At 47.8% G+C, this 14,387-nt stretch overlaps 1 pseudogene; it reads right to left on the bottom strand.

The window, feature by feature from the left end:
• Nucleotides 1–1,913, bottom strand: part of LOC147729304 (E3 SUMO-protein ligase KIAA1586-like) — a 33,622-nt pseudogene extending 31,709 nt beyond the window's left edge.
• Between the last annotated feature and the right edge of the window lie 12,474 nt (nucleotides 1,914–14,387).

Below are 14,387 nucleotides of genomic sequence, written 5' to 3'. Positions count from 1 at the left end.
AAGAGTAGTTCACCTGGGGATTTGCCTGTGGTATTGTGAGAAGTGTTTATAAAGTCTGTCAGAGTTTGGCATCATACATTTCGATAGTGTTGCCATGAAATGATCCTTAACAGCATTCCCATTTATTTTTATTTTTTTATTTATTTTATGCATTTTTATAAAGCGCAGACTTTACCCGAAGGTGTCAGAGCACTGTACAATAGAACCAGTTACGTTACATGAGAGAACTGTTGCAGGAATAGAACAAACAAAAATAGCATGCCATAGAGTTGAAGCACACAATCTCAAGCACAGCATGAACAGACTATATAAGCAAAAGTAAGAATAAACATGACAAATTTTACAATGACTAAAGAACTTCCTGGCGAACAGTGTAGTTACTTCGCAGAGTTGAAAGTCAAGTCACAGAAGCCTTGTATGCTGAACCAAGGACGACCAGTGACTCCGGTTCCGCTGCCTGTACTCAAATAAGTACGTAAACGAAAGTGACCTCTTGTTTAGTGTTCTTGGAGAACAGAGAGCCACAAAGCAAAGGGAACTGCCTGATACAAAGGGCACCTCACATGAAGACCCTACATGCTACAGTCATTTTCCTTCCTGTGATGACTTGGAAGCTACAACCCCCATCTTGGTTTGGGTCATCACAGCATTACTGTACCTATTCATCCACATTCCCTTGGAAAGACAGAAATGCTCTCGTCACCAGGCGTCCGTAGAATGTGCTGCCATACCTGCCCCCTTCGGCAGACGAAATAGCTGTCCGGCATGAGTGCCTGTCCGTGACATGCCGAGCTCTCACAAGAGCATATATGAACAATGGCCTACGCACTAGCAGCGCCAATACCCCTGGACCCAGGAGACAGAGACAGAGAGAAAGACATAAGAAGAAACGGCTAAAGAGAGACAACCATAGAGAAAACAATGAGAAGACATATAGTGAAGACAAAGAGGGAAACTGGAGTGACAAACTAAATTAAACATAACGCAAGCTGATACTTGTGGTAACGCACTTGCGTTAGCGCACTAGTGTTCCGCTAGGCGGAACAGGAAACGCGTCACGCGAAGACGGAAGGCGGCCATTTCTAGTCATTGGCGCCGACCGCTTCACGTAGAGCAGAAGTGTAAACCCGGCGCTCCGTCTGAAATAAAGAATCACTTAAAATCATTGAGCGTTGCTCTTTATTCATTGATTCTATAATGGCGACGAGGCATAGGAATTGACACAGAACCCCGGATGCAAGCTGAAGGGCGATTGAAGTCAGAAGACGCTGATTCCACCGGCGGACTCGAGTTCCACGTGCTACACATCAGGACGGAGCGTGGCAGAGGCCTACACCTGGCTCCACACGGCGCACACCCCTATCGAAGCACACAGGACGGCCCAGCGGAGGAGGTAGGCCTGCAGACACTCAGGGCACCAGGCGCCACGGAGGCTCGAACGAGCGAGCGAGCGTAGCGACTGAGCCCGCGCCAACGGAGGCGAACCAAGGGGCAGTGGGGAGCACCACCCCAAGGAGTGCAGGACTAGCCAAGCAAGCTGGCGGAACAGATTGTGGGCAGGGGAGAGTCTTCGAACACTCGCCCTGAAGAGACCGTAGGAGTGCAGGCAGTAGGAGGGGCAGGGGCGCAAACACTACCCACCCCTTCCAACGCACAACTAAGGGAAAACAGCGAGAGTGACCCGGAAGAAGGGGACCCCACCAAGCAGAACGCTCCGGGCAGCCCCCAAGGGAAGACAGTTTCTGTCCAACCCACCAGAAACAGGGAAGGCAGAATAGCGGTACACTCGTCGTCCCTCACGCAACTGGTGCCGTTCCTAACCAACCCAGGGGAACCGGAGAGACAATGGGAGGACTGGAAGAGGTACTTCCTCAACTACCTCGACGCTTTAGAGGAGGAGGCAGGCGCTCCATACTCGAGTAAACGCAGAAAGAAAATCTTGCTACACAACTTGTGCCCGGAGGGGATAAGAATCTACGACACCATCGTGAAAGTAGAAAGAGATGCCGCAGACACCGATGTTTTCAGCCACACCATTGCTGACTTAGACGCACACTTCCGGCCCGTGGTTTGTGTCGCGATTGACCGCTACAATTTTTTCCAAAGGAAACAAAAGAGTAGCGAAACTGTAGATGAATATGTTGTTGCCCTGCAGAAACTCGCCATCTCATGCAAATTCGGCGCTCTACACGACGAGCTCATCCGAGACCAAATTATCATGCACACGTTGAGCTCCCATGTCCAGGACAAACTATGGGTAAACGGAGATGCTCCACTCAAAGAAATTTGGGCCATGGTCAAGAAAGCCGAACTATCAAAACGCTGTGCCCAAGCAGCTAAAAAAGACTCAGGAGGTACGCAGTCAGTGTGCCAGATATCGACACAACAGAAAGGGGAACGCCCGAGGCAAAAGGAGCCACAGAAAAAACCGGAGGGCAGAAAGCAGAAGTCCACATATCCCACCGACCAGAGAGGAGCTAAGGGAGGACGTCTGAGTTGCTACAGATGTGGGAGTGTCAATCATCTTGGAAATGATAAGGCGTGCCCGGCGTTCCGAGCAAAGTGCTTGTTTTGCGGAATATTTGGCCAGTACGAGAAAGTATGCCGCCGGAAACCGAAAGGGACAACAGTGAAATTCGTCGACCGAGAACAGCAAGACGATACCAATGAATCTGAGGGAACTGATGACCAGGAGGAAATACTGTATATTGATGTCCAAGTATTGGAGATGGACGACTCGGGTAACGACAAGCCCCGATTGGACATGCACATCGGTGGTATACCGTTAGAAATGATAGCGGACAGCGGAGCCCCCATCTCGATCATCCAAAGGAAGGTATGGGAAGACAAATTTGCGTCCACGCACGGTGAGAAACTGCGTCCTATGGACTTGCGTCCTGTCACGTACACTGGGCAGAAGATCCCAATGTTGGGGTATTGTCCCCTGTCGTTCGAGTTCAGAGACCGCCAGGCAATATGCAAACTGTACGTAGCAGAGAAATGCCCCTCAGTCCTGAGCTGGAGAGACCAGGGAGCCTTAGGGATCCAGTTGAACCCAGGTGGTATCGAGAAAATCCTACTTATGGACATGGAGAAAAGAGACGATGTGGAGTCATGGAGGAGAGCGTACCCAAGAGTGTTCAATGGCCAAATTGGGGAGCTGGCGAAATACAAACACCTAATCAGACTAAAGGAAGGAGCAACGCCAGTGGTGTACAAAGTAAGGAACATCCCGTTCAGGAGCAGAGAGGCAGTACAACAAGAGTTGGACAGACTCGAGAAGGAAGGGGTGATCAGAGCCATAGAAAGTGCAGAGTGGCTCTCCCCCTTGGTGGTAGCTCAAAAACCCAACGGCAAAGTCAGGCTATGCGTGGACCTGAGAGAATTGAACAAAAACATACTTGTTGACAAGTTCCCCCTGCCACGCATAAACGAGATGTTGTCAAAGACCAAAAACATCAAATGGTTTTCGACAGTGGACCTGTCATCGGCATACCATCAGGTCAAGCTACACCCCTCCTGTACACACCTCACCTCCTTCATCACACCATTCGGCTGTTACGAATTCCTAAGGATGCCATTCGGCCTAGCTTCGGCAGCCGCAGTCTTTCAAAAGATGATGCACAAATTGCTGAGAGGAGTGGTCGACGTTCAATTCTTTCAGGATGACATCCTGGTAATGGGGAAGTCCATGCACGACCACAATGAGAAGCTCCACAAAGTGTTCAAGATCCTACAGGACAACGGACTGACAGCAGAATGGTCTAAATGCAGATTGGGAGTGAAATCAGTCACTTATTTAGGTCACGAAATAAGTGAAGAAGGAATCAGGCCCAAAGCCGCCATTCAAGACGCACCCACCCCGGGCAAAAAGGAGGACGTTCGGTCATTCTTAGGAATGGCCGAATACTACAGCAAGTTCGTGCCACAATTTGCCTCCAAGACGCACCACCTACGACAGCTGCTCAAGGAGAGGAACGGATTCCAGTGGGGTCAAGCGGAACAAGAAGAGTTCGAGACTTTAAAGAAAGAGATGAGCGCCACCATCCCGCTCAAAGGATTCGATCCCCAGGCAGAGACAATCCTCACGACAGACGCAAGTGACCGAGGACTGGGGGCAGTCTTAATGCAACGTACTGAGAAAGGAGAATTGCACACCGTCAGCTTCGCATCCAGGTCTCTAGCCCCCAACGAAGAGAAGTTCAGCGTGGTGGAGAAAGAGATGCTGGCAGTGGTGTGGGCCATGGAGAGATTCCGCCAGTACCTGTGGGGAGCGCGATTCTTAGTAAAAACTGATCACAAACCCTTAGTCCGTGTGTTGACATCAAGCGGCCATGCGCATGCCACACCTAGGATCGCAAAGATGACCCTGCGCCTGTTAGACTTCCTCTACGACGTGGAACACATCCCTGGGCCACAAAACAAAGTGGCGGACTTTCTCAGCAGGGCAGCTGCCATGGAAGCGAGGAGTGACCAAGAAGAACAGGAATGGGCAGGCTATGTGGTCGCCACGATCCAGGAGGCAGAGAAGGCAATAAGTATGCAAGAGTGGGAGGAAGCATACAAAGAGGATGTTGATCTGGAAGCTATCAAGGGGTATGTAGTCCACGGGTGGCCAGAAAAGAGGCACCTAAGAGAAGAACTCCGAAGGTACTGGGAGGTCAGAGAGGAACTATCGCTAGCCGAAGATTCTATCTTCCTGTTGAGAGGAGACAAGGTGATACCACCCAAGGGAGTACTGGAACACCTAATGGGACTACTACATGAAGGACACCAGGGCATCACCAAAACCAAAGCCCTTGCCAGACAAGCTTACTGGTGGCCGGCTGTCGATGCGCAGATAGAAAGGCACGTGAGACAGTGCGAATCTTGTGCCAAAGCAGACAAATCCCAAAACCTGATCAGACCACCCCTGGGGAAATTCCCCATACCGGATGGCCCGTGGGAAGTGCTGTCAGTAGACATCTTAGGACCAGTCCTAAACAAAACAGGGACTCAGAAATATGTAGTAGCGCTGGTGGACAAATTCTCCAAATGGCCAGAAATCGAAGTAAGAGAAAACATGGACACGGAGGCGGTGGTGAACTTCTTATAGTCCACATTCCTAAGAGAGGGCATTCCAAAGGTCATCGTTAGCGATAACGGCCCTCAGTTCACTTCGACAAGATGGACAACCTTCACCGAAAGGAATGGGATAGAAGGGAAGCACCCACCCATTTACCACCCCGCAGGGAATGGCCAAGTGGAGCGGTTTAACCGCGTGATCATGGGAACCATCCAAGCGGCCATCAACGATGGGTTGGATTGAGAGAAGGAACTGGAGAAGATGGTATGGGCATACAGGATCACCCCGGGCAGCACCGGGTACAGCCCGTTCAAGATTTTGAGGGGGAGAGAAGCGTTCACCAAGGACAATCAGGCGTGGAGGAAGTTGGTGATACAGAGCAGATGGTCTCCGGCAATAGTGAAAAGGAACCTGGAAAGAGCACAGGAGATCTATACGACTCACTTCAATAAGAACCACAAAGTAAAGAAGGCAGAGCTGGAGAAAGGGGACTGGGTAAGAGTCAAACTAGCAGTCCACAAGAAGAAGGGTGAGAGCAAGTTCTCGCCGCCATTACAAGTCTTGGAACCGTATGACCGATCAGCCTTGCTAAGCGACGGAAAGGTATGGTCACAGGACAGGATGGCCAAGTGCAGCAGGACAATCAAAGAGGAATGCGACGTGGAAGATGGTCTAGAGAATGTCGGAAGAGATGGAGAAGAAGAAAGTAACAGAGGAAGGAACGTGGACGTGGAAGAAGGACAGCAGGAAGTAGCCGAGGAGGAAAACGGTGCAGGAGAGCGAGAAGAACAGAGAAGCGAAAGGAATGGAGAGAAGGACAAGGACATGACAGACAAGAGTGGTACGCAAGGTAATGAAAGCATGGAACAGGAGTGCAGAGAGGGAACGATGAAGGTGAGAACCAGAGGGGGAAGAGAAGTGAAGACACCAGAGAGATTCAAAGACTTTAACATGGACTGGAAGTAAGAACTTTTATTGTTGAGTTACTGTGTGTAAAGGGGGGAGATATGTGGTAACGCACTTGCGTTAGCGCACTAGTGTTCCGCTAGGTGGAACAGGAAACGCGTCACGCGAAGACGGAAGGCGGCCATTTCTAGTCATTGGCGCCGACCGCTTCACGTAGAGCAGAAGTGTAAACCCGGCGCTCCGTCTGAAATAAAGAATCACTTAAAATCATTGAGCGTTGCTCTTTATTCATTGATTCTATAATACTGAGTAGACACAGAAGAGGGACTCGTAGACTTCAGGTAAATCTGAGGCAGCTCAAATACATACACCATATACATACATACATACATAGACCAGGTAAATCTGAGGAAGCACAGGAGACACAAGGAAGAGAGGAATGTGAGGCTGATACTGAGTAGACACAGAAGAGGGACTCGTAGACTTCAGGTAAATCCGAGGCAGCCCGGGAGACACAAGGAAGAGACGAATGTGAGGCTGATACTGAGTAGACACAGAAGAGGGACTCGTAGACTGCAGGTAAATCCGAGGCAGCCCGGGAGACACAAGGAAGAGACGAATGTGAGGCTGATACTGAGTAGACACAGAAGAGGGACTCGTAGACTTCAGGTAAATCCGAGGCAGCCCGGGAGACACAAGGAAGAGACGAATGTGAGGCTGATACTGAGTAGACACAGAAGAGGGACTCGTAGACTTCAGGTAAATCCGAGGCAGCTCGGGAGACACAAGGAAGAGACGAATGTGAGGCTGATACTGAGTAGACACAGAAGAGGGACTCGTAGACTTCAGGTAAATCCGAGGCAGCCCGGGAGACACAAGGAAGAGACGAATGTGAGGCTGATACTGAGTAGACACAGAAGAGGGACTCGTAGACTTCAGGTAAATCCGAGGCAGCTTGGGAGACACAAGGAAGAAAAGAATGTGAGGCTGATACTGAGTAGACACAGAAGAGGGACTCGTAGACTTCAGGTAAATCTGAGGCAGCTCGGGAGACACAAGGAAGAGACGAATTTGAGGCTGATACTGAGTAGACACAGAAGAGGGACTCGTAGACTTCAGGTAAATCTGAGGAAGCCCGGGAGACACAAGGAAGAGATGAATGTGAGAGACACAGGGCAACCAACGGAATATACTGAGGAGAAGATAGAAAATAAATGTAAGAAGGCACCCTCACACACCATCCAATCACTGTGTCTAGTATAATGCGTTACTAAGAAGGTGCATGACTAGAAACAGCATAGGCCCTCATATAATACTTGTCCTCAGGAATTACTTTTATTTGGGGTCTTGGTAAAATAAAGTAAAATGATTTATTAACAATGACGCTACATTCCACAGTGGATTAACGACATGAGGACCCCCTGGTCCTGAAGAAAGCTGTCTGACAAATTGTCACCTAGAGCTGAAACATGTCGACCATTTTAGCAGACCCTTAAGTGCGCTAGAATTCATAACAGATTCCACAGCAGCACGATCATCCCTCTTTTAACAATGGTCCAATTCCAAAATTAATAAACTTCCAAGTACTGGATATCTGGACTATCTTTTAACATCACTCATCACTATCCCGATCACTCTATTTCCACGATCACTACTGCCTTAAAACTTAAGGTACAACCTCCTGGTGGAGGGTGCACACAAATGACTTGACCCAGTGATTACGCACACACATGTGATACAAGCGGGGACACCTCATATACCGCTTACGAAAACAAGCAAGAGAGAAACACACGTGTATGAGGGTCATTTTATTGGGAGACACCCAGTTACCAACCTGCAAACCTGAGTTTTTCGCAGGACAAGTGATCCTTTCCCCATTTGATAAAATGCTCTTTATAATGACCACAGACTCAAGAAGTTTTGAACACCTTTATCTAATCATCATAATCATATGCCATGAGCCAAAGATTTACACAGATCAAACTGTCTATAACTAGAATTAGAAATATCGTATAGCTATGAATGAGGGTAAGAATCATTTAGAATTTGAGAAATAAAGGGAAGGGAAATAAGGAACATGCTATTTTAGATTAACAGGCTTTCACAACTTCACTAAAGGCGGGTAAAGAAAGGGAACATACTAATCAAAGTAGTCTTTCAAATTCACTAACGGTTCAAAGGAAATGAAACTTATGCAATTTGATTTATCCAGATGTGCTTATTCTCTATAGGAAGGATAAGAATGGAACATAAAAGTGGAACATGCTAATAGACAAAATGCATGAAAATCTCATTTATAGAAAGACAGGGGAGAAAAGGGAACGTATGCAAGTATGCTTTATTCGAGATGTTAGGAAGGAGATTTAGGAAAAACGAACACCCACACAGATTATATTTACCTAGGATAGATTGAAGACTAACCCTGGCCACGGGTCAGTTGGAAAAGGCGGGAAAGGACCCTCAAGGACTTAGGTTGCCAGTAGGCGAACAGGTTCAGCTCATGGACAGTCAGGACAGGATAACCCCAGAATTTTGGATCAAGACCGGGTTCACCAAAGGGTACGACCAACACCTGCAGCTTCGGTTACAACGCCTGCGCTACTCCCTCTGCAAGGAATCTGCCAATAACCCCGATTGAGTTCTCGAATCTCCCTGCAAAGTGCTTCGCCAGCACTTAAGGTTCCCAAATCCCCGACTGGGTCTGTGGAAAATACGGACAGAGTGCTCCGCAGCTCGCTGTATCAGTCTCCTATAGAGTACGTTGGGTCAGTGACAGGTCAGCTATTCGGACAAGTCGGACAATTTCTCTAGCTAACCCTAGGCTAGTTATACTGTTTTTCGGGTCAGAGTACCACCCACCAATGTTGCAAGTGAAAGGATCCCCAAGTTCTGATTGGACAAAGGAGGAGGTTAAGTCATCACACCACCTAAAGTTTAGACTTTCTCAGGCTTAATATTCAATTCTCTTACCCTCCCCTTACATTCTAGTTTTCCCATGACACAAGATGTACAGTGAACAATAGAGTATACATTAGTCATTACAAATGTATCAAAATTAGGTGCAAGTCAGCTTCGTCTTGCTGGGTTACAGATCGATTCCTAGGAGCATCTTGGCTTTGGCTGCCAGCTGGCTGGGTTCCACTGCTGCAAGGTTCATTTCCCTCATCACATGACAAGTACCATACGGGCTCTTCAAGATGGAGTAGCAACCACCTCCCAGGCCCAAAGAATACGATACATGAAAAGCAAGCGAAAACAATTTAGAAACACAGAAGAAATGAATACACTGTATACCATGATTGGCTATACTACACCCCTTACTTTATAATAACTATAGCATTAAAACTTAAGCAGAACGGACAGCTTTGCAAAAGCGGTGATGCAAGCTCGGAGCATATGAGAAGACAAAGCGGCCATTTTTTGCTGTATTGCGCATGAGCAACAAATTCCCACCAGAACTGCGAGTGCGTCACATCACATGGTTATGACCGAGGCATGCGCAGACTAATTCCCGCAAGGCAGCGGCCATTTTAGAGGCTAGCGTATTACTGTTTAGTAAACACATAGGCAAGCGTCTCTGGGACACCCTGTGTAGTGTAAAATGTGCAATAATAGTAACACAAACAGGTTGATTTAGTCTATTGAGGTTATTTGAGGTTCTTGATACAAGCAAGTCGCTTAACGTGGGAATACTTGCTCTATCACATACACCACTTGTTGCTGCACGGCGTGGACTTCACAGTCAATACGGTGAAGGAGCTGGCTTTTACAGTCCCTCTGTGTTGTCTTTCTAATGCTCACTTATGTACCTTAGATCTGCAGTTCTGCTGGACCGCCGCTGGACCGCCCGCCAAACCAGGAGTAAACGCCTAATCTGGCAGGTGGTCGACTTTGGCAGTGCGGGAGAGAAGCGGTTGCGTGGTGGCCCGCTCCCACAATGCCAACACCGACACCAACCTGGTTTCCCAGTTCCAAAGCTGCAAGGTCACATACTCTCCCAACTTTTCCTGAACAAGTACAGGCTAAAACTTTTGTTTAAGTGAAAAGGCCATCTGCTCTCAATACACAACCAGGTGCCTAAAATGCTCTAAGTTAGCAACTAAACCGCTCATCTGGTCCACTGAGTGCCTAAAGGCCATTCTTTTCACTGTGCTTTACTGTATAAAACTGCCACTGGCTCAGCAAAGAATGTAAACAAGCCACTACAGTTAATGAATGGTTCTGCGAATTGTGTGAAAGTTTCGGCCATATGTATCAACACATTTCCCCATAGACACAGAATGGGCAAAAACCTTTGATACATCAGGCCCAAATTATCCCCTGTTGAGATCCAGAACTCAATGAGACACACCTAGCCCTGGACCAGGGGCAAGAAGCCAGAAACTGCACCGCATAATTGTCAAATGAAACACGTACAGTGGCAAGATTTATAGCTTCCATTTCTCGTCAAGAGATTAAAGTCCTTTACCGGTCCTGTAAATGCTGCCGCCATGTGTAAGGATTGCTAAACGCCTCTTGTTCAACATATTTCAGCAGAGGAGGGCGGGAGGGGGCCATTAGCAGATGCTTTTTTTCATTAATGTCTCCCTGGTAATGTGAAATACACAATATGTATGGGAAATGCTAATCGGCCCGCATCGCTAATGATAATGATTTCAGAACTCTTCGTTCTGATACTTAGGATGAAATATGGAGTTCCTCGGAAGGCGCCTGTTTCATCATGTTACATCTGACAGAAGGGCCTGCGGCCTTTATGTGAGCTGAGAGGCCACTTGCCTGCAACATCTTTAAGGGATACTTTGGGCCCAATATTGGAAGGTAACTTTCCATGCACAAGAGAGTAAACAAGGCTGGACTTGGGAAACAAAGGGGCATATTTACAAGGGAAGTGGCGGAGTGAGGTGTTAGCCTTCCTGGCTTAACGCCTCACTCTGCCACTTCAGAAACGCTGGGCTGCACCATATTTCCAAGAATATAGTGCAGCCCTGCACCCTGCGTTTCCCCCTGCACTGGCGCTACACTTAGCAGCCTAGCGCCAAGGGGGACCTTCCTGCACATAAACAATCATTGGCCTTTTGCTGTTTTCATGTGTGCTGCACAGCGCAGCACACATAGAAACAGCAAAAACGAGGAGAAATGAAACATTTGTCCTCGTTGTGCCAGGGTAAGGCCAGGTTTTCCCTATTTTTAATTCTGGAGCTGCCTCCTATTTACGCCTTCCTTGTAAATAGGGGTAGCATCAGAATCAAGGGGTGTTGTGCCCTCCCCTTTCATGCTAAGCATAGCATAAAAGGGGACCTTATTTGCAAGGCAGCGTTAAGCCAGGTTAAGTGGCTTGACACTGCCTTTTAAATAAGGCGAAGCCCCTATTGCCAAAGGAACGTCATAAAAATTGACATTCCTGTGGAGATAGGGGCTTGTAAATATGATCCTTAGTGCCTGCAGCCTGTCTCTGGGTCACATAACTGGGTGTAGCTGACAATTGGACTTTGTGTATTCCCCCTAAACAGCCACACAGAAGAAAGAGCTTAGGTGAGCCTAGATTTGCCATTACTGGCAGGATGGGAGGGCGACGCTGGGCACAACCCAACTTACACTTGAATAAGCTGTGTCTTGCTTAAACACAAAGGGCTGCATACCCCCTCTAGTTAGTGTGGAGCCAGGGCAGGGGAGGCAAGAAACTCTGCACTTCATAGGGAAACCTCTAGAAGCTTCTCCCACTTCAAAGGAGGTCCTTAGTAAAATTATTGGAACACAGACACTAACTCTTCAGTACACTTCTGGACCTGTAGAGACTCTGTCACTAAGAAGGACTACTTTGCTGCTGAAAGGACTGCCACTCTGCTGGAATGCTGGACAACTGCCTTGCTGGTCTTCTGCCTTGCTGTGTTGACCTGCTGCCCTCTTGCCTGCGTGAGAAGACTGGACCGTCATCAGTTGAATCCAGGCCTCCTGACTGGAGACTCAGGGACAGAAGGCTGCAACAACCTTAAACCCAACATCTGGATTTTGTGAGTTCCACCCTGCCAAGTTGTGCCATCCCAGTCCTGGACCCTTGGAAGTGGGCCTGAAGGGGCTCAACTAGTTCCATTTTGGATCCAGCAGACACAACTCAATTCCTTTGCAATCAGCGCAAACCAGAGCAGAACCAACGCATCTCCTTTGCTGCAAGGATTTTCCAGATGCAAGGAGTCCACATCGACCCGGTAACCCACATTAGAACCACCGCCTGTGCAAAGCTTTCCCGACACAGGACCTTGCATCGCAAATCCCTCTGTGGCTGCCCAGACAATGGTGCAGGCTCTCGCATCCCAGCTTCACAGCTCCTCGAAACCAACACTTCACCTCGACTGCGCAATGCATCCTTGACACAGCCTTAGCATTGTAAGCTCTCGTCAACAGGATCCTTGACAACTACGAAGGACCTCGCATCGCAGCTCTGTAGGACTTGGAACTGACGCATCGTCTCAGCTGCGTGAGGCATCCTAGTTGACCTAACTGGATTTCTGTAGCTGGTCAGCACTTCATCGCAGTCGGACTGAACTTGTATCTTTGTCCCGGTCTGGTGCTGCCAGATAGCCACAATCAGTGCTTTATGCTTTTTGGAGCTATTTTCACTCAAACCTTAAAAGTTGCATATTTCTTATTTTACTGATTGGATTTTAGTTGTTTTGGTCTTATTATATTTAATAAAATGTACTCTATTTTTCTACTCTGATGTGGGATCCTTTTTCAGGTGTGTTGTCAGTGAAACTGTTTGAAGTGTTGCACAAATACTTTGCACATTGCCTCCGAGTTAAGCCTGAGTGCTCTGTGCCGAACTAACAGGGGGTTGAGCACAGGATAATTTAGGCTTTGCTTGTGACTTCACCTTCACAAGGATTGTGGTTCCTGCTTGAGTAAGTTTTTACCTTTCTCAAACAGTACCCCAATTTCTTACAGACACTTTCTTCACATTGACAAGTGAGAGAACTGATTTTCCTTATTAAGGTGCTTAGGGTGCAATGAATGAGACAAGAACTGAAGACTCTCATGGACAAACACTCTCCTTCTGTAGATCACTTTCCTTTCTTTGTGGTCTAACGATCTCTCTGACCCTCTCTAAGAGACAGCCCGTCTTCACAAGGTCAGTGTGCTAGTTTTTTTTTGCATGCAGGGGATAAAAGAGCATGATGAAACGACCGCGCAGCAGACGCATGCAACGGGCACCCCACCGGGGCATCAAAGGCAAGCCTGTCTGCCCCCATCAGCGTCCAGAATGGCCATGCGCCAGGACCCCTGGTCGTTTTCCCCTCCCTATCTACTCAAAGGAACAGCTACCTGCACTTAATAATGATAAGTGCTGTAACTCCTCCGATGGGATGGGAAGAAGGACAACCTCTCTTATCACTGTAACTTTTGTAATTTCTCCCTTTTGGTCAGTGATACTGCAGCTACTCCCATAGTGGAGCTCTCACCAAGACCTTCAAAGAGGAAAAAGAACCCTGCTGGTAACTCGCTAATCTGCATCTTGTTGAACACTAGAATTCTGATCAAGCACAAATATGATTTTGAGTGCTTGATGCAGACTTCTATCCAGGTCTGGTTTTCTTAACGGAAGCTTGGGCCAATGAAACCTCTGAGCCCGACTGGATTGGAACGCTACCAGCGGGCTATGAACTGGGAAGCGTAGACAGGGCAGGGAAAAGGGGAGGGGGCATAGCAATTATATATTGCTCTAGCTTTAAGGCTATTTTTGACCCTACTCAGCATCTTGGAGTAGAAGCTATGACCTCCAATATTAAAATCAGTAATACTTTGTCATTCTCCGATCTACTCCTCTACCGGCCGCCCGTGCCAAAGGGCTCCGTTTATACAATCGCTGCAAACATTTATGAAATCATGTTTAGATTCCTCTGCTCTTACGGTACTTGGTGACTTTAACTTTCACCTTGAATATCGAAACAGAGCAGACACATCTATTTTGTTAGATAATATGTCTGGGTTTGGGCTGACCCAGATCATCATAGAGCCCACTCATAAGGCCCAATCATCATAGAGCCCACTCATAAGGCCCAATCATCATAGAGCCCACTCATAAGGCCCAATCATCATAGAGCCCACTCATAAGGCCCAATCATCATAGAGCCCACTCATAAGGCCAATCATCATAGAGCCCACTCATAAGGCCCAATCATCATGAAGCCCACTCATTAGGCCAATCAGACACTGGATGGCATATTTACGAATAACCCTAATATTATCTTGGACAAAATACTGCCCCTACCATGGACAGATTGTAAGGCTATTGTCTTTAAACTCCTTTTTCCGGAGAGAAAAGTGCCCTCCCCAAGTAGACTGCATCCTGCTAAGACCCGACCGCAGCACAAAATCAACAAAAAGCATCTAGAAAAGGCCCTTGATAAACACCCTCCCT

This window comes from Lissotriton vulgaris, chromosome 2_2, assembly GCF_964263255.1.
Source record: "Lissotriton vulgaris chromosome 2_2, aLisVul1.2, whole genome shotgun sequence".
Taxonomy (NCBI): Eukaryota; Metazoa; Chordata; class Amphibia; order Caudata; family Salamandridae; genus Lissotriton; species Lissotriton vulgaris.
This window is presented reverse-complemented; position numbering and strand designations above follow the sequence as displayed.